A 26,604-nucleotide genomic window follows, 5' to 3' on the forward strand; every position below is an offset into this window, starting at 1 on the left:
TCATCCAAGAATTAATCTTGCTAAAATATTATTTTTGTAGTGTTTGTAAAAGCACCATTTAAAAATTTTTTTTTTTTTTAGTTTGAAGAAATTATATTAATCATTAAGGCTATTTATACAGAGTGAGCAACATAAAACCGAACCCATAATGAAACCACTACCCAACACTATTTATGAAAGACTTATACAACTGGCGCAACTAGTGGATGTATATGTTACTACTGATTGTTGCTGCCGTTTGTCAGGTGGTTACGTGTCAGTGCAGTATTGTGAGCACAGTTGTATTTTTGTAAAATGCCTTATTCAATTCAGGACAGGATAGCTAAAGTTGAGGCCTACATTCATCTGGGTCATTTGAAGAATCACATAAAGTATTTGTAGAAAAATTTCCAAATGCCTATACCCCAGCAAAGAGCAGCATACACAATTTAGTTAAAAATGGCGTACAACAGGTTCGGTTTCAAATGCAAAATGAAATAGGCAATCTTCCATTAGGACTGCACAGGCCATTGCCAATTTTGAGAGGAGAATTACTGCCAGTCCAAAAAAATCACTACACAAGTTATCCCAACAGTCTGGTGTTAAATACATATTTGTAAAATTCTTAATGAATTAAAATTAATCATACCGTGTTACAATTGTGCAACAACTGAAGGAAACAGATAAACTGCAACGACTTGATTATTGCAACTAGCTTCTCGAAAATATTGTTGGTGGACAGATAGACCCGATGTTGTATTTCACGTCAGACGAGACATGGTTTCATTTATCCAGCCATGTTAATTCGCAGAACAGCAGGTATTGGATGGCGAGGAATCCTCATGAGATATTCGAGCGTTCACTTCATGATGAGTAGATTGGTATTTGGTGTGCCATTTCCAGTAATCGTATAGTGGGACCAATATTTTTTGACTGAACTGTCAATACACAAGTTTACCTCCCAATTTTTGAAGAATTCTGTGCGCAGTCAACTGATAATTTAAAAGAATACAGCTTCTTACAACAAGATGAGCAAATTGTTACACATCAAACATTTCACTGAATCACGTTCATGTAGCTTTCACAAATGAACAAGCTGTCGAGAACGGTGGCCACATTCCCCAGAGTTGTGTACTTGCAATTTTATCCTTTGGGGCTACTTAAATGGGAGAGTTTATGCATCTAATCCCCACAATTTTGATGAACTGAAGGTTTAACATTCAACAATAAGTCAATACAACTGACAACAACGTTTTGTGTCAGATGACTCAATATGATCAGTCGAGCACAAAAGTGCATCGATGCCCAGGGTGCTCATTTTGAACATCTTTTGTAACAATAAGGTAAATAAATGCAACATTTAAATTACATTTTATGTTTTTCTTATTTAATTTATCCGTATCATTCATAAAATTTCATTCCAACATAACCTACCGATTTTTCAGTGGTTATGTTATGTGTTTAGTTTTATGTTGCTCATCCTGTATTTAACAAAACATGTTTAATTTTTGCTAATAATGATGTACCTTTAGGCTGCTAGGTATTAATTGAATTTATGTATTCCTTGCATCCTTATTATGTGCTCCTTCATGGTTTACTATTATTTCATAATCATTGTCTTCCCATATAGTTTTTACCTGTTATTTATTATTTCTTCCACTGTAAACTAACCCTTGGTGTCTCAACATGCAAGAAAAATTTCAGTACTGTCTTCTATTATTGAAGGAAATTATTTCAGCACTTGTTTTAACAATGTTGTTTTGTCGTGAAGTACTTAAAGAATAATAAGGAATTATAAAATTTATTTTAATTTTAGTATATATTTCTTTCTTTGAGTTAATTTAGCCAACGAAGAACTTTTAGAATACTCTGCGCAAGAGCTTTAAATCTATAATCAGTTTAAAAATTTATACAAAAGGTAGTTAAACTATAAGGAAAAATATATATCATATTTTTAAAATAGATTAGGATTTTAAAAAAGCAGTCATAAATTCAATGTTTTTTACATTTACTGAAATTATAGACAGAGGTAAATAAATAATATTAACTTTTTTTTGTTTGCACCAGAATCTTTAAAGATAACAGCCACTCAGTGCTAACTTAGGATTTTTTATTTATATTACATACAAACATTTTTGGTAAATCCTCAGAGAAAAAGGTGAACGTCTTTAATGATTGTGCAATTATAATTTAGAAATATAGTTTCTGGTTATCTTAATTAATCTTTTTTATTTGTTTTAGTGTAATTTATACTCTGTTTTGTTTGCCAGTTTCATTGTTGTTTTTTTATAGAAATATAATTGTTGGGGCACTGAAGATCTGTAAATGAAGCACCATCATTTTTTTTCCCAAATGCTTGTTGATCAGTTAACATTTTAATACTTGTTTATCCTTTTAAAAAATACTCTAAAATTATGTTTTCCAGATTTATTTTTCAAAACATAAACTGAATAGGGTCATACTTTTAAGTCTTAGGATGTTTTCCTTTTATTTCTAATTTCATTAAATTTGGATCTATAATTCTTCAAATTTGTAATGTTAGCTTTCTCAATTTGAAGTCTCTTATATACATTTTTTATTACTTTATAAACTAGACAGAGAAAAAAATAAAAAGTATGACATCAGATAGGTTATCCTAGTAAAAATTCTTTACATATTCCTAATATATGTTTGTTAGGCTCATTTATATAAAGTGTATCTAGTCTCCTCGTTGTTGTGTCACAAAAGTGTTCCATATCAGATTTTTGTTTGATATGCCTTGTATAAAATTAAAATAGTTAATTTCACTTTATTAACTTTTCACTTACTCATTATCTTTATCTGTGAAACATATTCACGCTGGAGATGTCCATCAGCTCATGTGGAAAGCGCACGATTGTACATATCTTGTATACATTATTATATTTAATAATTTTGAGTTCTCTATGTTTTGTTCAAAGTTCTGGACCTATCTGAGATTATATGCGTAATTAACATTGTGTTGACTGCTAAAAAGGTTCATGTTAGTTTTATTTTTCAGTATAATATATTGTTCTTTTTTTTTAGTTTTTTGAGTTGTAACATTTTTTTTTGTAAATTTTGTTATAAATAGATTATATTAGATTTTGATCACTGAAGGCTTGAAAACCTGGGTTTACCCAGTAGGAGGCATCTCGACCATTATTTTAATCCTTTATTTGCCACCCACTTGGGAAATGGATTCACTGGATTATCACATACATGGATCTCCACCCCATCAAGTACTAAATAAGTAGCCATTCTGCCAGCTACTGTTTCCCCTAGCTTTCCATACTGACCCGATGTGATTCTCATTATCCATGGGAAAAAAAATAAAAGGTAGAGGAAGTTTAGAAAAAAGTGATCAAACTATAGAAGGAAAACTACGAAGCTCCTCAGGAGATCCAGGTAGCTTAACCTGATCGATTACATGTTGGTTATAAGTGATTATAAACTTTAGTATATGTCAGGTAAGATAATATTTGATTAAAAAAATTGTGTGTAAGGCAAGGAGGTATTGCTGTATCTGTAGATGAGATTGCCACTAAATCATGTCCACTACTGATATTTATAGTCTCCAATACTCAGTTGTACTACATACAGTATACCTGCTTACCAGTTGAATTATACTATTAATTTTGTAATTATATATATAATAAATATCATAGTCAACATATGATAATACATCTTTAATTAATAAATTTTTTTAAATAAAGGTATAATGATCACTAATCTTTGTAATGAATGAATTTAGGGTGCTTTAAGGCATTTAATTTTCAATATTAACAAGAATGAATGCCTTTATTTTGATATCAATCATATTAAGCCTACAACTATTTATGTTGGTTTATTATCATAACCCATTTGTTTTCAGAGACTATCAAATTTAGAATTGCATTATCATTCATTGTAATTTATTTCTAAATTTTTATGTTCTGTATTTAATGATTATTACTAATGAAAAAATGTATGGAATTACTAAAAAAATTGTTTTTTATGTAAAAGTCAAATATTATAAACATTATTACATATATGATTATCTTACTTATAGAAAAAGATTGAAAAATCCCTGTGAATGGTTATGATTAGTATGGGAGATCAGAAAAGTCAGACCAAATTTTCCAACTTTTAAGGATCAGAGAAAACAATACTTATCCAAATTTCAATAGTCAATCAGTTAACTGAGAAATATGTTTGCATTTAATAAATTTGTGATAAAAAAAGATCTCTTCCATATTTGCACAATTAAGTAGAAAACCTGAAATGAGCACAGCCTTTCCTACCTTTCGAGTGACTCTTGCTGCTGATTTGTTGTTTAGCAATTGCTAAGTGATATATACACACATTTAGTGTGACTTATTTTGTAGCTTCACACTAGTTTTATTGTTTTGTTTAGTTAAAGTGAGAATTAAACTAATTATGTTACATTGTCATTAAAAAAAAATTATATTGAAACAGGAAATCATAATTTATTATGATAAATTACAGATTTTCTATTGTTCAAGTATTACTTGGAAATATTTACCTGTTTTTTTTTTTGTATATATCTTTTTAATCATTTTGAGACATTATGACATAAAAATTTGTATGGATGGTAGCTCTGAGGAAAATATTATGATACATACTCATAATTGCATAATTCAAGTCCAACATATTTGTTTTCATTAGTACTGTAATAAAATAGTAATATCTATTCTATTAATCTTTTAAAAAATTTTCTTCTTATTTTTACTTTTTTTTGATCAGATATAAAAGTTAAGTTTATAAAATTAAGATTGTTTATTGTTAATCTGTTTTAATTACCAACCTAGATGTGTTTTGCTTTTAAAAAACCACTTTCAGTGAAAATTAAATATTTAAAAAAATTGGGAGTGTGAGAAATAATAAGAGGTAAGTAAAGTTTGATTTATTTAAAAATTATGTTCTTCATTATCAGACTGAAGTTTTTTCATTGATAAGTCTTTTACTTTCCTTTAAATATTTTTTTGTTTAAAAATTTGTTAAATTACTCATTTTATACTCCTAGTTAAATACATTTTTATTTTCATAAAAATATGAGTGTAATATATACAAAGTTAATATTTTAAAATAATTGATTCTCACAAAAGATGGTTTTTTAAATAGCAAAACCTATTTATATTGATAGTTAAATAGGTTAACTACATATGAATTATATATGTATATTATTAATATTACTAAAGTATTTATACATTTTAATAAAATTTATTAACTTTTTTTTAATGAAAAATGTAAGGTATGTATGTAGTTGTTAGAATATAGTATTTGTGATAATTTTTTTACAAAATAAATTTTATAAAAATAAAAAAATAATTAGTGAATATGGTGTATTTAAATTAATTGTATAGCTTCTAATAAACAGATTTATTTTGTTCTTTTTCTACTGCAGAGTTGTCTTCATGAGTAGAATTTTTTTATTATTAATGATGTAAATTTTTTTTTAAATTATTTAATTTGTTGACTAAAAGAGCTGGTTTATGAATATGTGCAATAGTTCTATTATTCTTAATATTAATGGTCATGCTTAGTGATTTTTTAAGATAATGTGTTGTAATTATTTGTTGATGATATTTTTTACTTATAAATGTTAATTTATTTGGCGCACATTGTGTATGGGTGTAAGTTGAGTAATAGCACATGGTAGTGCATGTTTGTCTGTCTGATGTATTTATTTATTTTTTAATTTCTTTTGATTGTATTTACTAACAGGGTGTATGTACAAATACTTTTATATTGATATTTATAAATAATTAAACTTTTATTTTAGTTTTAATAAATTTAAAAAATAATAGATGTTTATTTATTTATTTACATTTTTATAGATTTAATCCATGACAGACAAAAAATTATGTAAATAATAAATTTTATACATTTATATGTTTATTAATTGCAGGTATCTAATGGATTTTTAACAGTAAAGAATTACATAAAATGTTAATATTGGGTTTAAAGGAAAAGTTAATTCCTGGGAAATTTTTCACTCTGTTCAAACACTAATAATATATATATATAATAATTGTAGAGTAGTGCTATTACTTGGCCAGTTAGTAACCAATTAATTAATTGTGTTGTATTTTCAAAATACTATTAAGCGTTTGTAATTATATATATTTGCAGAATTATTTTATGTAATTGTTATTTTTTATAATTAATTTAATATGTTGCATATTATTTGATGTTAATTACAATACAGTAAAAGCCTTTTTATCCTGAACTCTCTTGTCTGGAAAATTTTGAGATTTAAAAGAATGTAATTTTAAGTTTTCTATGGAGTATTTTGTGCATCACGTATTTATAATTTTAACATAATAGAAAAAAAGGCTAATATATTGTATTACAAATATTATAGCATAATTTAAGTCAGTCCCCTTTTTATAAAGTTTTGATATAAAACATTTTTTTATCATTTAATGTGAGTTTCTAAAACTATTTCTGTTACATCCGTAATTCTGTTAGTCCTTCATGAAATTGTGACGTTAAAAAAAAAACATGTATACAATTACAAATTTATAAAAAGTAATTTTTTTTTTTCAAAGTCTACAATACATTAAGTCATTTACTGATGTAACATAATAAATTTTAGTTTGAAAAATAGCATTTAAGTGACACTATGCTTGTGTAAGGTTACCTTAGTTTGGCAGAAAATTTGTGCTTAGCATGTTGCTCCATTTGTTTTGGAATACCATCTCTGAGTATTGATACATGATGGTTTAAAAGTACAAATTTTACATTTTGGATAGCCCTGTAGGAAGTAATTATAGACCGAAATGTCAGATGAACAAGCTAGCTATAACATGTCCTCCCACTGAGAAATAAGGTGCTCGGGAAACATTTGCCAGTGTATTTCCCTTCATGCATATAGTAGCATATATTGTATGCATATAGTAGCTCCATCTTGCTGAAACTATTATTGCTTGTTGATGTAGTTAATTTGTGTCGTGTTAACTGCCATTTCATTTTGTCAGATAAAAGGAATTTTTTTTATATGGTAAGATGATTCTACTCAGCTATTACAAAATGTCTGTATTTTTCAAAAGTATAATTTTTTCTGAACATACCGTGCAGGAAGATATTCATTAGGCAGAGGATACAGCAGTTGTGGAAGATGTGCTTCATTATTTATCACGTTATCCATTGTATTTCCATCATGATCTCAGTGAAAATTCTTTCAGCAGTTGAAATCACACATTACCTTAAATCTTAACAGATATGAACTTGGCAGGTGTAAGTTCATCTAAAATTCTCCAAAATTATAGTTGCAGATGTAGATGCTTTACTAGTGTAAAACAACTGCATGTTTTAGTACTAAATTGTGAGGGCTCTTCTCTACCACCTGTTGATTACTGTAATCTTCTTGGGTATGTGAATCTTATTTCCTTTGTTAGCTTTTTCTCAGTATTGAATGGCAATTCTAAAGTTCTCAATCCTTTTTGATTTGTTTATTATTTTTTTTTTTTAATGTTTTATTGATCACTTATTTGTCGGTTTTGGCTGTGTAAACATTTTTAAGAAAATAACAACTCGTAAATTAATCAAAAAAGAGTATGAAAAACCGTTTGAAGTCATTTTTGATTCAGGAAAAATATTAAAACCATTAAAATTTGTTCTCTAAACATTTAACCGATGTTTTTCAGAATATTATTATTATTACAGTTTTATTTCGGTAAAATCAGAAATTATATTTGCATTTCTTTGAATGTTAATATTTAATTTTATCTTGTGTAATGTGTATAATGATTGTCAAACTTTATTTATTTGTTTACAAAAATTCTCAGTGTTAGAAAAAGGGTCTGCCAATCTTATTCCAGTTAACTGTAGTTCTTTGGTAAAGTATTATCAATTACATTTTAATTTTTATGCATTCTCTTACCAGTAAGTGTATTGTGGAATACTGACTGTTAAAACATTTTAATGGAATTATTCAAAACCTTAGTATTTTATCGGATAGGTTAATTATTTTTTTTATATGTTTTGCTCAATACAAATCATATAAATCGTGACATTTTTTATGTGAAGTATTATTTTTTTGTACTCAGACTTGTTCATTTATAAATCAGGGATAAAGCATATGGCACTCTTATATTATTATAATATTTCAACTCTTATCTGTTATTGTATATATTAATTGTTTATGATCTTTTTTAAGTTTTCAGATAATTTACCCCTTAACTGCTAAAGTAAAAAAACATCCTTAGATGGATCTCTGTGCCAAGTATTTTTTACAGTGAAAAAAAAAGACGTGCCCAAATTTAATAATTAATTAAATTACATATGTTTTGCTATGATTATTAATGTGTCTATATATACAGTGTTTTAGAAGGAACATGTTATACTACAGAAATTTTTTTCTGTTTTAAGAAAGTACTCTCTGATAAATGGTGTAAGATAAATTTTCTATTCATTGTTAAAATTACTCAATATTATATCACAAACTGATCAATACTGAAATTTTGGCAGCTTCAGTTTACTATACTGATTAAATAGATTGATAGCTGTTGAATAATGAAATTCGGTTATTAGAAAAAAACACTAGTTGAGAATAGAAATCCTGTATGACCCACATGTTTATCTAATTATTAATTGGTCTTTTATATGAATAAACATACATTAGCGAGTAACTTTAAAATTGGAGTTGCTCTCCTTTGTTGAATTATTTACGCTTTCTGATCTAATACTGCTAATATGTTCATTTCAATATATACAGGAATAATTTCATGTCTTTTTATCAGAGATTGTATGCATAAGAAAAAATGTTGATTTTCTTACATACATTCTTTTTCCTTTATCAAAAAATTAAATGGCGTTAATACAATAGCAGCAAAATATAATTTTTTTCCCTTTAATCGTTGACTGAAATAGCTGTCAGTTATTGTATTTATCATTTATCTAAGTTTAATGTAAAGTAAACTGGTAATTTGATATGATACAATCTCTTGAACTTAACAAAAAAGTATGAAGTGCTAAACATAACACTACTATATAATTTTAAAAAATACATAAATAGAAATAATTAAAATTAAAAAAAACAATTATTTACTTTATTTTCATGTTTGATCTGACTTAAACAAGATGGTATTTCAAGTTAACATATCTTTAACGTTTACAGTTATCTATTTCCCACAATCATGGATATATTTACACAAATCATGCCACTATCTGCCGAAATGTCAGTTGAACCTTCTTCCTTTACTTTCTTTACTCCCTTTTTTAAATGTTACACATTATAACTTTGCTAACTTAACTTGACTAAGTTAATTTTATTAAATTCAGCAAGTAAGCTATATAGAGGTGCATTCAGTTTTAATGCTTTTCTCAAGCATCTTCAATAACATATAGATTAAAATAAATTAAATTATTTTTCATAACTAATAAAAGTTTAGCCATTACATATCTTATTTCAAAATTAATGTTTTATCCAGCCAAAAAGTTAAATATTTTGAACAATTATACTACAAGTTTGATCTACATATGTATGCTCAGTTTATAAATCTAATGTAGCCTTTTAATGAGGCATTTATAAAGTAGCTGCTCATTTTTTTATCAAACATGTGCGTTTGTCTACATCTAAGTCAGTACTATTATGAATGCAATTATTCAGTAAAAGTAAAGCTTCACCATTTATTGTTTAACATAAGTAAGAAACTGTTTTATTAGTTGAACTTTTGGTATTTTATCTTTTCTGCGCATCTGTAAAACGATTTTCTTGTAAGAGATTCATTTCTAGAACTTTAGATCTTCTTATACCAAATTTTATCAATTGTTAATTCAATTAAATTAGACAAACTTGTCAACCATACAAGAATGTTAGTGCTGGAGTACACCTTAACATTATACCTCATTATGAGTTAAAAGTTTTTAAGATTTTTGAAAATCTTTGAGCATGTAGGCCATGCTAAAATAGCATTCACTCATGTTTGCGTGAATTTCTAGTTTGTTAAATAAAACACATTTCTGTAATATTATATATTTCTTCTGAAGCATGTTATTTATGTATAGGGTAATTTGTGGTTAAATACTGTGAAAATTTTATGTTCAGATAGTATATGTTTCCAACAAGAATCTTTTTTTTTTTTTAGGAGCACTCAATACGGTACAGGAACATTAGGTACAGAGCAGTTTTTATTAATTAGAGTTTGCTGAACTGTCAAAAAAACAATACTACTGTGATTTTAGTTATAATTGAAATACAGAATAATTTTTTTAAAATTAACACAGTCGATTAGTCTGTTAATTTATGAATTACTGTTGTAACTTTTTACTCACAACGCAACAAAAGTTAGTTATTCATCAAATTCATAAACAGCAAGAAACTAATAGATTACTTTTTTATAGCAGCTAAGGGATCGAAAACAATATTGAATGAGATACAAATGTGTGTTAATGTTTGGATTTTCTTTTTTTATTTATTTATTTTTTTATCAATAATCATGTGTAACTGTTTTATATAACATTATAATTTTTAATGTAACTGCCTTTTTTATGATTGTATGATAGATTTTTATATAATTCTAATAGACTTTTTTTTATAATTTGTTGTTCGTTAGTCTCTTTTAGTGTCTATTAAAAAATTTAAAGAATGTTGTAAATAAACAAAAATAGTAAAAGCAAATCAAATTGGTGTGTCCTGATTTTAATTATACTAACTCAGATAATTAATACCGTAATCTTTCCAGTAGTTGGCAATATTATTTTTTTGTTGTTGAAGTTAGCAAAAAGCTTGAAATAATAAAACTGGAGGCATGTAAATTCTGTTTAATTCTGTTGTGGTATGTGATGACATTTATATTACCGTTTAGGATTAACATCTTAACATTGGGTAACAGAAATGACTCCATCAAAGTATATTTGTTTAAATAAATTTGATTACTTCAGTTTAAATCTCATTTGTATGTTCTGCTGTAACTTGAGTTATAACAAATGTAAATCATTTTTTATGAAATTTCTGTACTGTATGTAGACTCTTAATTCTATTTCCTGTCTAATTACTCTTCATTTAATCCTTGTAACCTGCTGGTTAAAATAACCCTCAGCAACAGGTTGTATTAAAAGTATTTGCAAGTAGTTTTAATTATATGTGTGTGTGTATATATATATATATATACATATGTGTGTGTAGAGTATATATATATATATATATATACTCTTGTATATGTGTGTGTTAGAGTATATATATATATATATATACTCTAACACACACGCACACATATTTTTACATTAGTATATTATAAATCTCAAGCTTTATGTAACAAATTACTTAGAAAGTAATAATAAACATACCATTGTACTTATTTGGATGTAATAGTATTTTAAAAAGTTTTCTGAATGATTACGTTTGAAAGACATTTATGTATTACAGCTTAACAAAGATATTTAATAATATTTATTTTAAAGAAAAATTCAGCTGGCACATATAGTTGCTTTTTTTTTAGAGAAATGATATTTTTATATTCACAGAATATTACTGTTAAATATAAAAATAGTCACAATTTTCACTTTATCCGCTGAAGTACACATGATGTTAATTAAAATGTATAATTTCATACAAAAACATGTTATATTTTTATTTCAAAAGGGAAGAACTTTTATTTATAAAAAAAAAGAATAATTTTATTTACTTGCAATCACAATTTTATTTCAAAATAACTTGGACAAAAAGAAACTTATTTAATAATTACAGAAATGAATAGTGTAATACACAGAAAGTAGAAGTACTTGAATTCAAATGTAATTGCAGAATCTCATCTGTAACAACTGTGGAAGATTTTTTTCATCTAATAAATAGTTTGTGAACAAAAAATTATAATAAACTATTATAAGATGTTTTCTAATTAAAAAATATATATTTGATTTTAACAGCGTGTTAAAAGGATTGTAGAAAAAAGTTTATTATAGTGTTGATCGACAATACGATATTCAAATGATGCAGTTTGTCTCATGATATGGATCAAAACTTTGCCCGTTACATACATATAGGGTTACAAACATTTCTGGTATATGTGTTATGGCTCTAGTAATGAACACATAGTTCAGTGGAGGACACATTAATCTAAGAAATTGATTGTAGTTTATGATTGAATCTGGTGCAGAGGAAAAGGACTCTGTTAGTTAAAATGTAAGTCCATACAATAATAATTTAACATTTTCTGCTTTTAATCATTAATATCAGAACAACAAAAACCATGAATACCTTTTCAGCAGCTGTAACGAACTATTTTATTAATTTACACTTTATTCATTTTTGTTTGTTATTTAGATACTAGACATTGTGCTACAAAGAAAAATTGACTTAGTAAGCTAAGTATTTAGAAACGTACCTTTTAGTCTTCAACACAACAATTTTTACTAAAAGATATTTGTTATTACAGCTTATGTCAGTTACAATTTGAAATGTTATTTGTTTATTTTTAGATCTAGATCAGCAATTCTCATTTACTGTGTTAAATAGGACGTTCTGTATCTTTAGACATACATTTTCAAACTATAAGCAAGACAGCAACAACTAATGGTCCCAATAAGAATTTTTCTTTCACTTTCAGGAAATTTCTTCCATAAAGAAACTGTGCTTGTAGTTGCTTCTATAGAGACTGTGCATTTACAACCAAATAATAATTGTAAAATTATAAGTAGCCTTAAATTTACAAAAAATTAAATAAAACTGTAAGACATACTGTTACACATATATAAGACACTGCTCTTGATTAATACATGGTCATTGGAAAAGGTTGTAGCCATTTAAAAACATTGTATCTCAGAAACTACTAGAGATAATCAAACGAGTATTATTTTTAAAAATTCACCAACTCAAAAAGTGTTTATACGTACCTTAGAATGTTTCAATACGAGTTCCGTTGGTTGCTTTGCAAACATCCAGCCAATAATCGACTTCTGCCCAGGTCCACTCTATCATCACAGACGTATCTGTGGCAGTAGCAGCAATGATCTGTAGTCTTAAATGTTTTACATCCTTGATTTTTTCACTGTAGACAATGGTTTTAACATATCCTTTTAGAAGTAAGTCTAAGAGTGTCAGATCTGGGTTTCTCGAAGGCCAAAGCACAGAACCAATCAATCAATGATTAGGGAATCTTTCATTGAGAGCACACTGAACACCTAGGCTAAAGTGTAGGAGCACACCATTTTTTTGAAATATTACAGCAACATTACTTTCTTGTTCAATTTGGTCAACTTGCAGAAAAACATGTAAAAACTTTGACATATATGCTCAACTGCTTTGTCACTAGTTTTGGACTGTCCAGTGGACTTTTTCACTTCTGCATTGCCAGGTTTCTTAAACTGCTCATACCACCGTCTTATGCGGTTTGCATTAGGGGGTTCATTTCTATAAACATGCCGTAAAATCCGTTGAACAATTATAAGTGATTTATACTTCGCTAATCACAAAACTCACTATGCTTTTCTGCTGAACTGTCACTATTGCACTGGCTGACAGTGGCACAGGTGCATTGTGCCATTGTGTGCATCTGCTCAAGGTCACAGCTGGTCACATCTAAAAAAAACGTGACGATATTTTTATTATTTTGCAGTTCCAATTAATAGGGAGGTATGATTTTTTTTTTTACTGCTACAACCTTTTTCAATGACCCTGTAGTTTTTTTACATACGTTTCTTCATAAAAGCTGTAAAAGTATTCTGTAATGATTCTCCACTCATTTATACATTAGAAACTTTTATTATGTAAGACTTCTCCACCTAAGTACTTTTCTTTTAAACTTCAAACAAAATTAATTGGGATCAATCTAAAAATATGAAGAAGTTGAAAATTTATAACTATACCATATACCTTAGATGTATTTCCTGTGATTTAAATTCTGCAATGTAGTGTTCATTTTTCTTTGTTGCTGACTTAAAATTCCAGTCTTTATTGCATTATGCTCTCTAATCACAAAATTCCTATCTCCTTTAAAATAAAGTATAATCATGCAAACAAGACTATTTATTGAAAAATAATTTCTGTGTAAACAGTTCTGTAATATTTTGAGAAAACTTCCAGGAAATATCCCTGTTATTTATAAACCATTTATTTTATTGATTCTTATCTGCATTTTAAGTAATTTATGAACTACACAGCTGCTGACATTAAAAAATGTTTAATGTTTCTTTTAATATAGCATTTTTTTTAACAGAATTAAGATTTATTAGCACATATACATTTATAAAAAATGACATTTAAAAGGGACATTTAATTAAAATAATTGTTTATAACAAAGAGCATCTATTGGTTATATGTTGTTGTTAACAACTTTAGAGAGAAAGTATCTTGATCATGAAATATGTAGGATAGTGGTTAATGCTTCTCATTAACAGTTTATTTTAAATTGAATTTTTCATTAAAAAAAGAGGCAGTAAATAATTGAGTAAAAACTCAATATATACAAAGTACAAACAAACATACAAAATTCATATATGACTATATATATTATATGAGGGTTGTTTAATAAGTCTGTGCAAAAATAAAGAAGAAAACCTATTAGGAAAAAAGTCCTATTTCTCAACATAATCTCATTTCAAGTCCATTAGTGCTCAAATCTATCTTCTTTCAAGCTCTCTTACTCCATGATGCTCAAGTTTTTTGATCCTAAACTTATAGTATGATTTCTCCAAGTCTTCAAAATAGGCAGATGTTTCAGTAAAAACTTCATCATTTCATGTAAATTTCTTTCCAGCAAGCCACTTCTTCATGGTTGGAAACAGATAGTAGTCCAAAGATCCTAAGTCTGGCAAGTAGAGGTCTGAAGAAGAAGAATTTCAAAGCACAATTCAAACAATCTGCTGTCACAATCGCAGAAGAATGTACTGTACACCGTGTTGGTGAAAAAGAACATTCTCTTTCATCAGAGTGGTTGTTTTTTTTCCTTTATTTCCTTATTTAGACAATGCAGCAAAAATCCATAATATTGGGCCAGTTTCTGTTTTATCGTTTTTCAGAAAATCAGTGAAGATAATGCTTCCCAAAAGAAAGTGACTGTCACCTCTCCTGCTGATGAAATGGTTTTCATCTCCTTTAAAGCAAGTTCCCTGATTGCAACTCACTGTTATGAAACCACATAAAAATTCCTCTCAATTACAATAAAACAGACTCAAATCATGTTTAAAAATCTTTACTTATTCCCACTTTTAATCAGTTGTGAGCAAATGCAGCACCCATCTGGGCAGTTTTCACACTTATAAATGTGAAATATTTATATAGTAATATGAACGGGTGCATCTCATATGCACCCGTTCATTTGAGATGCCTATGGGGTTTAGCTTTTCAAAAAGTAATGGTTGACCAATACACACAATTCTCAATTTTATTTAATTCACAATATTACAATTTTCACAAATTCTAATACTTGATCAATACAAATTATTATCAACAACTGAATTATAAATTTACTAACTGAAATTCAGTGTATGCTCCTAGTTGATATGTGGGGAACTACATATCATAAGAATGGCCACCAACAATGTATAACGGTTGACTTTGCGTGAACTTATCAGACAGTAAAAAAATATTTGATTCTTAGATATAACTAAATAGATGTAAGTAGATTTTTTGTAATTAAAAATTAATGTAATTTAATATATGACTGTTTTTAAAAATGACAATACAATGGTGTAAAACAGCAAAATGTCTGATAAATTGTTTAAAGTATTTATCATGATTCGAATCATATAGCAGGAGAGGGTACAGTAATGACATTAAGTCTGGGATACATTATTGTATAAATTATCTCCATTATGGCACGTACAGAATGGAAAATAAATTTCTGATAGGTTTATAGAACAATATTTCATATGAAAAGAAAAAGGACTTGTTCTTTATTAACATTCGCCTATGTATTGTTAGATCTCTATAACCTCTTCCAGTCTCCCTCATACCACCCATTAACTTTTGGGGTAAACTCTTAACGGGTGTCTGAAACAGGTTAGTGTCAAATGCCAAGTTTACCACATTTTCAAATTAAGTGAGCAGTTGCCTAGAAATATTTATTACTTTTATTTCTGTTTTGGTTTAGTAATTAAAATCTCCAAATTATTGTTAGTTCCGTGATTCTCTGTTTTTCTTCATAACTCGTATAATAATATTGGCTGTAACAAATATTTTTGGAACTATCCTGGAATCTTTAATATTTGCATTTAAATCCTCCATAATTGTGGAATATTACTTTGTCATTATATTATTATTTATCATTTTTAGCAAATGGTTCTTTTTTTTACCTTGTAAGGTAGAATAGAATTAAACAATTTTACATAAAACATCACATGAAAATATTTATTTATTAAAATTATTATTATGATTCTAATCGTGATAAATACTTTATTAAACAATTTATCAAACTGTTGAGCCAACTTCCAGTCAAACCATCTGGTCGGGTGGATTTTTTCATTAAAAAAAAATTAGTATCATTTTGACTTTTTTTTAATTAAGGCATTTCTAATAAAATTAAGTATTTTTAAAAAATTTAAAACAGTAACATACATGACTGGATGGAATACTGTTTTGGTCTCTGTACACTAACATTATGTTCATAAACCTTGATTACTGGGATCGATACTATTCATTCATATTAACATTGGTAAAGGTTATGTACACAATTAATATAAATGCTCTTAATAAACTTACAATTATCTTTGGATAGACATAAACTATTTCCTTACATCCCCAGCATAAACACCCCCTAAAAAAAAAATAATCCATCCAATAAGAAACAGTCCACAGAATTGTTTAATTTTTCTTTAATTACCACATGGCACTCAAGAGTTTCATGGAATCATCAGTTGTGATACAATGCATTTTATTGTGTTGCGCTGACCCTGATAAACTTGCTAATAAAACCCCTTTTTTTGAATGTAAAAAATTAAGTATTAGAAAATACAACTTTGTAATGCATAACTGGTGTAGAGATAATTGCTGTTAAACGCAGTTTAACTAAAAAAAACATATATCAAGTTTACAAGACCTCTTTGAAAATATGTAAATTATAAGCTTTTGGAGAGTTAGCCCTGAACTATATGTTAAATTAAAGCATTTGTTGTTTCATTAAGATTATAAAAATTCCATTAACATCATCATATTAAGTTGCTGCAACTACTTAAAATAACTCGTTAGAATACAGTTAAATATAATTTTTATTCAAGAATTATTCTTTTTTAACTATAATTTATTTTTTAAGCAATTTGGTTGGTCACTAACATGATATCAAGAAACAAGTAGAACCACCTAAGATAATTCAAATTAGAATACATTCAAACCCTATTTAAATAAGCTGCTTCTAATTTATTTTTTAAACAGAAAATGAACAAATAACACAATGTATCAACAGATTAAAAACAGTATACTTTAGAGTGAGTTAGACTCTAACATATCTACTCACTCAATCTGTTCTAAGCTGTCTTAATGTTATGTTAGTGAAGGAAGCATCAAATTGATTAAAAAATAACATTTCAGTTATAAAACAAATCGCAGGATTTATGTAGGGTTAAAAAAGGGTAATTCTCAGACAAATTAGAGTTTGATGACTAATCTAACAACAAATGGTTCTGTCAACCTGACTAAAGTTATCTTAATTTATTCTGCTGTGGTAAATTTTTTTAATTATACAATCAGATAACTGTTAATTCTCCTGTAGTTTAGGAATCTTCAGCGGTCTTGCTAACTTAATGTACATTTAACAGAATTAGTTGCATAAACATATAGGAATGGCATACTTAGTAAGAGCACATGGCTCATTCCATGTTATCTACCAATCAATGTATTAGTTAATAATTTGATTTTATCAACTTAAAATACACAAATGTAGTGGGTAAATCAGCATTACGTGCTTAGAGAAATTATATTAAATTTATTCTTATTGTCAGTAGTTAGTACTATAATTTCTTTTTTTGTGGAATTGCACACGCACAATTTATGTTCTGTTCTTATTTATTTACTTAACTATTACAGATAGATGCTAAATTGCAATATTCTGTAGTGCGATGAAAAAAATTCATTTCTGAGAATTAAATAAAGGACCAGCTGAATATGAAAACAACATTTTGCCATTATTTCAATTGTCATTAATTTAACAGTGACATACCGATTTTTGCATGCTATTACAGAGAAATTATAAATTTAAGTTACTGTTATTTTTATGTACAAAATTTGGGATATCTAAGATTAAAAATAAAGAAGTAATGAGACACAAAAGGGATTAATGATGGTATATGACTTGATTTTATTTATACCTCGCTTTTATACTTTAATTTTTTATTCTCTAATTGTTTACACTGTTTCTAAATATATATACTCTGTGACCATAAAAATTTTCTTTGTTAAAATTTTAAAAAATTGTTTATTTATCATATATTAATATTTTTGAACGAGTGGTGGTGTTGGTACTGATGCTTTAATTCTCGTGATATTATTTTTATTTTGTACATTTGTCTGATGTATGTATGCATGTGTGTATGTGTGTTTGTACACTTATATATACATTTGTGTGATTGGTGTGAGTTATTGCATGTGTATGTGCTCATTAATGAGTGCTTTTGCATGTATGTACCTTACATGTATGTATGTATGTTTAGATGTAATTAATATATGTATACATAATAGTGTAGCAGATTATGTTATGAAAGTTATACGGTGAATGATATGTAATATAATTTAATTTGTAATTATAACAAGAAGAAAATAAATTTAAAAAAATATATTTATAAGACAGTGTCTTTTTTCTATATGTTAGTATGTTTCTTTAATAAAAATATTTACACATTGACAATTGTTATTTGTTTTTGAAGTTTTGTTGTAAATACTGTATTATCGACATTTGTATGATCTACTGTAAAAAAAATCAGTAAAATTAACTGTTTATAAACAAAATATATGACTATAAATTTAAATAAGTGATTTATACACTTATTACACTAATATTACAAAATTATATTTCTGTTATTAAATTGTTAATTAAAATTTCATGTCATCTTCAAATAAATTTGTCAATGTGTTTATTATTTATTTCTGATTGTATTTTATGTGAGTTTTGTAAAATAAAGTGTAAAATACAGTTTTTAAAAAAAAAAATATTTTTTTATCTACCTATTTTTATTAACTGTAGTACTCAATTTTTTTCAGACTAAAGACGCAACATTTAAATATTTTCTGTTAAGAATAAAATACCAGAGAAAGAATTAATACAAAACTTATAATGAATTTCATTCACCATAGTATACAGGATGCAGGGTGAATATAAATAAACCTCATATATGCAGAAGTAGTTTTGATATAAACATCAAAATGTATGATGATTGCAGAATAAACGCTAAGAATTTAACAAGTTGTTTATTACAAAATACTGTGACACATAATACGTACGTTTAAGGATATGGGATTTAATTTCAGCTATGGGCTGTAGCTATTGATAATTTGCTTTCCATTAATGATATATTTATTTATAAAACAAATTGTCAAATCTCAAATTACTAACTTCTATATTTTACATTTTTTCATGCTTTTTATGAATAATATATGATTTCTGTGTTGCTTTATCTTAAATCGATCTGGGATTCAAATAAACCGTATCAGCTTCAATACAAATTCACTGTTATGAATTACAGTGAAGTAATGTTTTTATTATTACTTTGTGACCGGAAAGGATATATAATGTTGACAGATTACGTCCAGGCTGACTTTTAACTTAAAATTGTGGAGAATAAAAGAAGTTAACAATTACAGATTCATAAATTGTCTGCCTATAGCTGCATTTTAGAAAAAAAATATTATTAAAAAAAAACTTGTATTTCTCCTCTTTTTCACTAATGATCTCAATTTTTAGATATATTTGTGAAAACCCAACAAAACAACCATTTTTTTTTTTGTGTACACAAAAATATAATTTGATGCAAAAATTCAACTGGTCTGGAATTATTGGCTAAAATCGTCACTTCCACAGGGAGTACATGATTAGTATGACTTATGTTAAATTAATCTGATGCATTGAATAATGTGTGACATATAAACAACAAAAGTAGTTCTATCAATAACCATGGTCCAGCAGGGAATTTGTCAATTTGGAGTTTATTAGAGATTTTGTTGGACATTCCCAACAAAAATCTCAGCATTTCAAAACCAACAGGGATTGTCCAACTGAGTCGTCACCTTGTTAGACTACCCTGCTGTCAGATCTAGAGACCACATTTTCCTGGAACATCAAGTTCAGTGGGAAAGTGAACTCTTATTAATGGAGGGGGGAGATGTTTCGTGGTGAGAGCTGCATTGTTAAACTGTACAGGAGTTTCAAAGTGAAATTGCAACGTTAAACTGTCATTATTAATAGTTAAAACCTTTACTTTTTTATAAAGGTAAACACAGTAATCTAAATCATAACAACAGTAGTTAGTAATGGTGTACACATCTTCTGGTTTAGTGATCAAGCAGTATGAATTATGGTTCAGGTAGATGCAACTTAACTGAGTGACCTAATATGACAAATCTATACCTGTAATATTTTATGTTTATATTCAAGATATATTCGAAGCAGATATTCTAAAATGAGGATGGTGAATACAACTTAAGGTAAGAGGATTAACATTTTTATTCTATTATTAGCTTAATTTTATTAAATAAATTGGTCACTGTACTAATTTTATTATTAGTAAAAGTTCCTAGGAACAGACACATATGTAGACTATGGCTACAGGATTAGTCTGCCAAAAGGGAGAAATTTCAGTAAACCAATTGCCCAATTTGTGGTAACAACCAAACAGGAATTGACAGCTCTTCAGCTGCATCTGAAAATGAAAGCTTTCTATACAGATGGAGAAATTATTACTGTTGACTGAAGAATTATGTATGACACTCAAAAATCCCAACTTGTTACATAAAATTTGTATCCCACTATGTTCAACTCTGAGGTATTTCTCTTTATATCTCTAGCCAGAACCTGGATCCTCAGGGCTCAGGTCAGCCCAGGTGAATCCCAGAACCAACTCAGGCTCCAAAGGGACCTACTCCATGGCTACAGAGCTTGCTTTGTTCACCATTCCCAATTTGCCAGGGGGATCAGTGCGCTGGACACCTGCAGAGCTTGCTTCCGACTCCCATTTCCATCTACCCAGAGGGCTCCACCTCCTGGTTCCCTGCACAGTATGTTATCTTCATCGTTGTGAGAATAATACTGATACATAATAATTGTAGTATTCAAGTTTTATAGAAACCCAAAAAAGAAACTAAATTACAAAAGATAGAATAATAGTAACTAAAGTACACATACCTTTGATGACGAAAAATTCATAACTTGTTTCTTTGCCATGCTGGCAGAAATATAATAATGAAGTAAAAGAATTAATCTATTTCTTCCGTAATCTTTAACTCACAACTCACCCTCCTTGAGGACGAAGAAATAATGAATATTTTTAATATCTTAACCTTCAAGAGAGCTAGGGCCTTTGTCAATGGCTTAAAAACCTTCCCTAGGATAACACGTAGGTTGGTTCTCACATGATGCAATAACTGATAACTTTATATATATATATATATAAAATTATGTTAAAGTACAATTTAAATTTGGAGTAACAGTACAAGATGAAAAGATAAAGATGCTACGATTTGGTGATGATATAGTAATTCTAGCTGCGAGTAAAAAAGATTTAGAAGAAACAATGGTTTGAAGTCCTATGCAAGAACTACCGCATGAAAATAAACAAGAACAAATTGAAAGTAATGAAATATAGTAAAAATAACGAAGATGGACCACGAATGTAAAAATAGGAAGAGAAAAGATTGTGGAGGTAGAAGAATTTTGTTATTTGGGAAGCAGAATTAGTAAAGATGGACGAAGCAGGAGCAATATAAAATGCTGAATAGCATAGGTAAAACGAGCCTTCAGTCAGAAATATAATTTGTTTACATCAAAAATTAATTTAAACATCAAGAAAAGGTTTTTGAAAGTATATGTTTGGAGCGTAGCTTTATATGGAAGTGAAACTTGGACGATCAGAGTACCTGAGAAGAAAAGATTAGAAGCTTTTGAAATGCGGTGCTACAGGGGAGAATGTTTAAAATCGTGGATAAAGTAACAAATGAAGAGGTGTTGCGGCAAATCGATGAAGAAAGAAGCATTTGGAAAAATATAGTTGAAAGAAGAGAGACATATTAAGGCATCCTGGAATAGTCACTTTAATATTGGAGGGACAGGTAGAAGGAAAAAATTGTGCAGGCAGGCAACATTTGGAATATGTAAAACAAATTGTTAGGGATGTAGGATGTAGAGGGTATACTGAAATGAAACGACTAGCACTAGACAGGGAATGTTTGAGAGCTGTATCAAACTAGTCAAATGACTGAAGACAAAAAATATATATATATATATATATACATTTCCAAATAAATGTGATCTGTTAGATTAAGAGTGTACCTGATGCATCCAAAAGTTAGCCTTCAACCTACTAACAAATGCCCTATTTGAATTTTGAAAATCTGACAATTGTTTGCAGAGATATGAGACCCCATTGCATCTTCCAAAACAGCACCCCATGGGCACCCTGTTTGTTACCAGTTGTTGGTGATGATTGGTCTAGCCTCCTATGAGATGCTTGCATACCTCACCTTTCTAGCCTTACATGCATGTATTTTGTTAAACAGAAATTTTATTACATTTCCTTATTATTGTTAAACAGAAATTTTTTTAATTTATTCAAATTATTTTATTTAACATAAATTTAATTTTATTATTTATCTAATATTATTCATTCAACTGATTCAAATCCAGCTCACACAGTAATAGAGACTCACAGTTCATTAAAGTATGTATTTCAACCGGCAAATCTCCACTACTACAAAATGATAATGAAAAACTGACGACTATAACAATATCAAATGCTCTTGTTACTGATTCTTGTATCTTTGCTAAATATATTTTCTGAAATAGACAGACTTTAAGTTTCAGTAATTATTTATATTTTTGAAAGATTACAGTTATTGTTAAATTATGTATACAATAAGTAATTAATTTTATTCTGGTATATATTCTTTAAGACATCTTATATATTCAATATTTTATTAATGCAAAACTAGAACCCTTATAATAATACACTGTACAGGAAGTTCCAGATAAAAACATCTATATTTCACAATTGTTAAGAGGTGGTTCTTAATTTCTGATAGTACACAGTGGAACAGTGTTCCATTACCTGTATTTTGGTGTGCCATGTCATGTCTCGTATGAGAATGATTTATATAATTTTGTTTGACACTGCATTGACTTAAAATTTTACTTGCTAATTATAACTAATTTTTACAGTTCAAAACCTAAATTTTATCCTAGCTAATATTAAACTAATAATGTCAAATGTTCCAGTTAAATAAATTACGTTAACATACTGTTTTTGAAAAAAAGATTACTGCTTACGTGAACACTGGGGTAACACATAACCATGAAGCATAACACTTGACAAGCATAGATTAAGGTTCTCCTACCTGTAACCTTCAAATCCACCATGAGGTCATTTCTTTTTACATAAATGAATTATTTCAAACATGGAAAGATAAACCTGTGTTTGTTATAAATTATGATAACTCAGAGTAAGACATCTTGTCTTTGGTAGAGAAAACAGGTATGTACTGGGAACCTCAAATTTTATAAAATATCCCTTCTTTTGCATTTTTAGAATCAACAATTGGTTACTTGAAAATTTGTTTTTTTTTTATGAAAGTGTGAGCACAACATCTATGGTCATCATTACCCCAAAAATCTGCTTTTATTTAATGAATGAGTATTTTAAGTTCACCATCTTTTTTTGTATGGTTTTTCTTGTGATCTGATCAATCTATTTCTGGACAATAAACTTGTTTTGTTTTGCTAGTGTATGTAAAGAGTAACTGATTAATTATATATATCAAAATTTTATAATCTTCATAGCACAATCAGTTGAGTATATCTGGTCAAAAACTAAGAAACTGGTGATCGGCTGTTGTTCTGAGAAAGCATTTTACTTATAAAATAATAATAAGCTGTTTAAATAAAAAATAAGTTATAATAAAAAATGCATAAAACTTTTGAAAATAAATACAGAAAATATTTTGTCTTAATAGTATAAGCAAACAGAAATAAACATAACAAAACTTATATTTCGGTTAAGAATATTCACACATCCAAAATACTCAACAGAAAATCGTCATGACAGTAAGATATTTCATACCATGTGTACAGAAATTTCAAACTATTTTTTTAACAAAAATTAAAAAAAATATTAATAAATGAAATATATACATTTATTTAAATATATATACACGTAAGGAATGTGCAGAATATTTTTTCCTTGAGATAGTAGTAAGATTAAGAAAAAATGAGGTAAAAGTTTAAATATATTAAATAAAGAAGGTAATGAATGTAATTTTTAGGATTAGACTTTGTAACTTTTCTCTAAAATTGACCTGAATATGAATAACATCCCCAAAAACCATGCTAAACAATTAATTGGAGACTTCAATGCTCAACTAGGCAGAGAAAGAAGATACCATGACATCATCGGAAAATGGCCTGCGCAAAAGAAAACAAAAATGAACAGAGACTCTTCAATCTCTGCAGAAACCACAACCTAATCTTGAAATCCACATATTTCAAGAGGAAACCTCAAACCTGGAAACACCTTGACTACACTAAAAGAGAATGGCAACTAGATCATGTCTTCATAGAAAAACATCACCACAAGGAGATCTACAATGCAAAAGTCCTCCGAGGAGACCACTATGAGCTCTGAGGCTCAAACCACTATGTAGTGAAACTTAAAATTAAATTTACTCCTCAAAGAAAGCAACAAAACCAAGCCCCTAAAAATAAAAGAAAAATGGGCCCTACCCAACTAATCAAGAATGATAATTACCAAAAAGCAACTGAAAAAAATAACAATCACAGATAAACCCAGATCTAGTCAACAACCTTAAACAAATCGTAGAAGAATTAGTCCTAATAAAATCCCATACAAAATATCAATGGTAGAATAGCGAATGTGATGAAACAGTAGAGAAAAGACATCAAGCATGGCTATTTCATCAATCACAAAAATCAGAAACATCCTTCCAAAATCTAGTAAACAAAGAAAAGAAACTACCTGAACCCTAAAAAGAATAAAGACACACTGAAATCGATAGAAGAAGAATTCAATAAAACACAGTCAAGAGACTACTACATCTTTTTTTTGTCTTCAGTCATTTGACTGGTTTGATGCAGCTCTCCAAGATTCCCTATCTAGTGCTAGTCGTTTCATTTCACTATACCCTCTACATCCTACATCCCTAACAATTTGTTTTACATATTCCAAACGTGGCCTGCCTACACAATTTTTTCCTTCTACCTGTCCTTCCAATATTAAAGCGACTATTCCAGGATGCCTTAGTATGTGGCCTATAAGTCTGTCTCTTCTTTTAACTATATTTTTCCAAATGCTTCTTTCTTCATCTATTTGCCGCAATACCTCTTCACTTCATTTGTCACTTTATCCACCCATCTGATTTTTAACATTCTCCTATAGCACCGCATTTCAAAAGCTTCTAATCTTTTCTTCTCAGATACTCCGATTGTCCAAGTTTCACTACCATATAAAGCGACACTTTCAAAAATCTTTTCCTGACATTTAAATTAATTTTTGATGTAAACAAATTATACTTCTTACTGAAGGCTCGTTTAGCTTGTGCTATTTGGCATTTTATATCGCTCCTGCTTCATCCATCTTTAGTAATTATACTTCCCAAATAACAAAATTCTTCTACCTCCATAATCTTTTCTCCTCTTATTTTCACATTCAGTGGTCCATCTTTGTTATTTCTACTACATTTCATTACTTTTGTTTTGTTCTTGTTTATTTTCATGCGATAGTTCTTGCGTAGGACTTCATCTATGCCGTTCATTGTTTCTTCTAAATCCTTTTTACTCTCGGCTAGAAGTAAAAAGCAAATCGTAGCATCTTTATCTTTTCACCTTGTACTGTTACTCCGAATCTAAATTGTTCTTTAACATCATTAACTGCTAGTTCCAGTTTAATCTTTACAAAGTAAAGATTAAAAAGTAGCGGAGATAGGGAACATCCTTGTCGGACTCCCTTTCTTATTACGGCTTCTTTCTTATGTTCTTCAATTATTACTGTTGCTGTTTGGTTCCTGTACATGTTAGCAATTCTTCTTCTATCTCTGTATTTGAACCCTAATTTTTTTAAAATGCCGAACATTTTATTCCAGTCTACGTTATCGAATGCCTTTTCTAGGTCTATAAACGCCAAGTATGTTGGTTTGTTTTTCTTTAATCTTCCTTCTACTATTAATCTGAGGACTAAAATTGCTTCCCTTGTCCCTATACTTTTCCTGAAACCAAATTGGTCTTCTCCTAACAGTTCTTCCACTCTCCTCTCAATTCTTCTGTATAGAATTCTAGTTAAGATTTTTGATGCATGACTAGTTAAACTAATTGTTCTGTATTCTTCACATTTATCTGCCCCTGCTTTCTTTGGTATCATGACTATAACACTTTTTTTGAAGTCTGATGGAAATTCCCCTTTTTCATAAATATTACACACCAGACTACTACAAAACATTCCAAAATCAGCTAGAAAAATATGAACCCCCAACCCTACTAA

The 26,604-nt window shown here is 28.4% G+C and overlaps 1 protein-coding gene across 1 annotated transcript in view; it reads left to right on the forward strand.

The window, feature by feature from the left end:
* The window catches only part of SppL (signal peptide peptidase-like protein), an 89,346-nt gene extending 78,246 nt beyond the window's left edge, over positions 1-11,100 (forward strand). The window contains exon 13 of the mRNA XM_075363501.1: positions 10,071-11,100. The gene's annotated coding sequence lies outside the window, so the exon portion shown is untranslated. The remainder of the gene's footprint in view (positions 1-10,070) is intronic.
* Positions 11,101-26,604: the final 15,504 nt, after the last annotated feature.

The sequence above is a fragment of the Lycorma delicatula genome, chromosome 4, assembly GCF_047948215.1.
Source record: "Lycorma delicatula isolate Av1 chromosome 4, ASM4794821v1, whole genome shotgun sequence".
Classification (NCBI taxonomy): domain Eukaryota; kingdom Metazoa; phylum Arthropoda; class Insecta; order Hemiptera; family Fulgoridae; genus Lycorma; species Lycorma delicatula.